General features: G+C 35.2%; 1 long non-coding RNA gene across 1 annotated transcript; it reads left to right on the plus strand.

The window, feature by feature from the left end:
* Nucleotides 1-302: 302 nt before the first annotated feature.
* LOC123609768 lies at nucleotides 303-3,864 on the plus strand. The gene is made up of 2 exons (XR_006717957.1): nucleotides 303-342; nucleotides 3,734-3,864. It is a non-coding gene; the product is annotated as an uncharacterized LOC123609768 (long non-coding RNA).
* Nucleotides 3,865-4,319: the final 455 nt, after the last annotated feature.

A 4,319-nucleotide genomic window follows, 5' to 3' on the forward strand; every position in this document is an offset into this window, starting at 1 on the left:
TGTTAATATATTAAACGGTGTTAAAATGTGCAGTCACATGTATAGAGATATTATAATACCTATTTAATCATTACTCTAATGATATAAATTAATTTTTAAAAATTGAAAAGCTAATATTTGTTTTAAAATGCAAAAATGGAAACTAAGAGAACAAATTAGATGTAGATAAGTACATGTATAATACATAAAGATGAACTAAGGAATTTAATTGATGCCAAAAACAATCTGGAAATTACAGAATGCAGAAATTGACTGTTGCTTCAGATTTAAGATGACAGTAAAGATCAGATACAGAGGGGAGACTGGGTGGCTCAGTTGGTTGAGTGTCCAACTTCGGCTCAGGTCACGATCTTGCCATTTGTGAGTTCAAGCCCCGTGTCAGGCTCTGTGCTGACAGCTCAGAGCCTGGAGCCTGCTTCGGATTCTGTGTCTCCCTCTCTCTCTGCCCCTCCCCCACTCGTGCTCTGTCTCTCTCTCTCTCTTTGTCAAAAAAAAAAAATAAACATTAAAAAAATTTTAAAAAAGAGATCAGATACAGAGACAAGTGAGCCCATGGAATGGGGAAACTGTATCATTTAACTGTATATTGTGTCTAATATGTAAAATGAGGAAAGGAGATGGATTTGCATTGAAAGATAAAGTACATGGTAGGCTAAAAATACATTCTAGGGAAGGATTGCAGCAAAGGTGAAAGACATTCCTCTACTGCAAGCCCGGGACACATGAAAGTGCAAGTAGGGAAACTCAAATTCTTAACAAGTTCAGAGATAGTGGAAGTGGACCATCGTGATTATTAGGAACAAGGTTGGCCATTCATAATAATAATTATTATTGAAAGAAACAGCTGGGCCAGTCAGCTTTTCTCCCTAGTTTTTCCTTTCCCACTTTTCACAGCCAATATAAAGAGGCAGGCAGCAGTAGCATTAAAGCTAAATGTGGAGGAAAACTGTGAAGATAATAGCAGACTTGCCTGGGGAGGTTTAAAGTGGGTGTGCCTTCAAGAGAAGCAGTAAAAGGATTGACATAATTTTAGAACTCTACAACAGGCACAGACAAAGAAAAACGAGCAAAACCTAGCTATTTACAAGACAACAGCATACTAAACATTTTTATACTAAAATAAAGTTTGTTATTATGTTTTCACTTTTACTATGTATGAGATATAGGTCTAAATATTTTATATGTAACTTATGACAACCCTATGTTGAAGATTCTATTATTTATATTTAGCAGAGAAGAGGCACAGAGAGATAGAGTAACTTCTACCAAGTCATGGAATTTATCAGGGCAGAGACAGGATTTGAACCAGACAGACTTGTTTCCAGAGCCAGTGTGCTTAACTCTGTGCTACTTCTCCTTTGTGATGCTGGGGGAGGGACAAGTCCAAGCCTGTCTTCCACTCTCCCTACTTTATTTCCTGAAAATGAATTATGCATGCAACAGCCCCTTAAGGGATCCCAAAGTCACTTTAAACTTTCTTTTACGGGGAAGGAAACTTTAGGAAGTGAACCTAAAACTCTGCTCATGAACCCCCTTCTTTGGGGAACCCAGTTCATTTTATTTTTTTTTATTTATTTTTTTAACGTTTATTTATTTTTGAAACAGAGAGAGACAGAGCATGAATGGGGTAGGGTCAGAGAGAGGGAGACACAGAATCGGAAACAAGCTCCAGGCTCTGAGCTGTCAGCACAGAGCCCGACGCGGGGCTCGAACTCACGGAGCGCGAGATCGTGACCTGAGCCGAAGTCGGCTGCTCAACCGACTGAGCCACCCAGGCGCTCCAGAACCCAGTTCATTTTATAGCCATGAATGACTTAGAAAGCATTATTTACTATTTAATGAAAAACAACAACACAAAAGAGAAGAATAAAGAGAAATAGAACTAGTGAATATCCTCACAGGAAAGTGATTATTTAATACCAGAAGAAAAACACAGTAAAAAATATTCATATTATCTCCTGGTATATAAAAATTTAACAGCTTATTTCATACATAGAATAAATAGATGCTTCTATGGAAAAGGTGCAAAGGCACAACAGAGAAAGAGGTCTTGAAATTTAAAATGTGACTGATATTTTTTTTAAGTCAGTAAGATTGAAAAATAAAATGGAAATTTCAGAAGGTCAAATAAGTAATCTGGAAGATCAAAATGTGGAGATTTCTCAGAACAGGGGAGAGGAAAAATATATAATTATTAAAAAAAAAAAAAAGAAATGAGAAAAAACTTAAGAATCAAGAAAGGGGCGATTAAGGATGGCCAACAACCACTTAGGAATTCCAAGAAAAATAATTAACCCTAACCCTACCCCAAAATGGTATTTATTACTATTCAAAATGATATCTATTACTATTAAAAACTCAATACTTAATGAGTGAAATGAATGAATGAACACATATTTGCTAGTTGGTTAAAATTTAAGAATTTCAAGAATGAAGTACAAAGCCTACCAAAAGAGAAAAACAAAATGAACTAGCAAATACACACACAACGAATCACATAAAAAAGAAAGAGAACCATTGCCTTCAAACTGGCATTAAGAATGCCAGATATAAAAACACATTGGAGCAAGGCATTCAAACATCTAAAAAAAAGTTTCTCGAAGGTAGATTTTTAGACTGAATTTCTCATTAACAAAGAATAAGGAAAGATTAAAACATTTTAATGCATACACTATAATATGTAACAAAAGCTTGGCATCCATGTGGAATTTAATGAAAACATATCCAAATATATACAGCATATTGAATGAACATTCTAAAGAAAAATGTAAAATATATGAAACACTGATCTGAACTCATTATCCCATGAAAGACATCCAAAAAGGATAGCTGTACATGGACCTAGCAAGTAATTCTTGTTTAAACTAAAACAGGAAGATACCGGCTTCATGAATAATATATATCTTTAATAAGAAAGTGGAAAACATGCAACAAATATTTTATTAAGGGGCCGCCTCCTCCTGTATCTTTTCTAATGGCAACAAAAAGGCAGAATTGCAAATTAAAGCTAAGAAAAACACAACAATTATGACCTTAATAAAAAAACTAGAATATGATATGGTTCTGAGCTGTTGAAGGGAGAATGCATCTGACACTGATACTTTGAAAATTCTTTGAAAAGCAAAGTTTAAGGGAATAGGTTATAAATCCCGTTCTAAAGACCCATAGAATAAAAATATTTGTACACATATAAATGTTTAGTAGCTTTCACAATTCAGTTAATCAATAGGTAAACTGCATTGAAGATTTAATTGTGGGAAAATAAAAACAAAACAGATGCAACAATTCTGAAAACATCAATGTGAAGACACAAAGGAGAGGAATAAGAAAGAGTAAGGAGGAGGGAAGTATATCTATGCTAATTTCCTTACTTTGCAAACTATGAAGTCATTAGAAAATCTCTAAAGAACATGGATTAAGGAACTAGAAGCATAAAACAGAAAATTAAATTTACCACTAAATTATTTAAAACAATAACAGGGGGACAAATCATAAGAGACTCTTAAATATGGAGAACAAACAGAGGGTTGCTGGAGGGGTTGAGGGAGGGGGGATGGGCTAAATGAGTAAGGGGCATTAAGGAATCTACTCCTAAAATCATTGTTGCCCTATATACTAACTTGGATGTAAATTAAAAAGTAAATAAGTTAAAAAAAAAAAAAAAAGAAAAGAAAAAGAAACTATAGAGGCGCCTGGGTGGATCAATTTGTTGGGTGTCTGGACTTAGGCTCAGGTCCTGATCTCACCCTTTGTGAGTTGGGGCCCTGCAGAGGGCTGTGTGCTAACAGCTCAGAGCCTGGAGCCTGCTTCAGATTCTGTGTCTCCCTCTCTCTGCCCCTCCCCCACTCATGTTCTGTCTCTTTCTCTCTTTCAAAAAAAAACATTGAAAAAAAAAACTATAAATGAGTGGAGATAGTATTGGTAGGCTTGTGTGTGAATCTTCTCATTTTATATACTGTCTTACTTTTTGAAACTGTAACTACAGTTGCCCTTTGAACATTAAGTGTTTGAATCAAGTGAGCCCCGTTATAGGTGGATTTTTTCTCAACAAATACAGTACAGTACTGTAAATGTGTTTTCTCTTCCTTACGATTTTAATAGGACTTTCTTTCCCTAGCTTACTTTTTTGTGAGAATGTAGCATACATGACACAAAAAATACAAAATGTGTGATAATTGACTATGTTATCACTAAGGCTTCTGATCAACAATAGGTTATTAGTAGTTAAGTTTCTGGATAGTCAAAAGTAGTATGTGGATGTTTCACCATACAGGAGGTAGGATCCCTTGACTCCTAAGTTGTACAAGGATTAATTACAC

The sequence above is a fragment of the Leopardus geoffroyi genome, chromosome B2 (genome assembly GCF_018350155.1).
Source record: "Leopardus geoffroyi isolate Oge1 chromosome B2, O.geoffroyi_Oge1_pat1.0, whole genome shotgun sequence".
Classification (NCBI taxonomy): Eukaryota; Metazoa; Chordata; class Mammalia; order Carnivora; family Felidae; genus Leopardus; species Leopardus geoffroyi.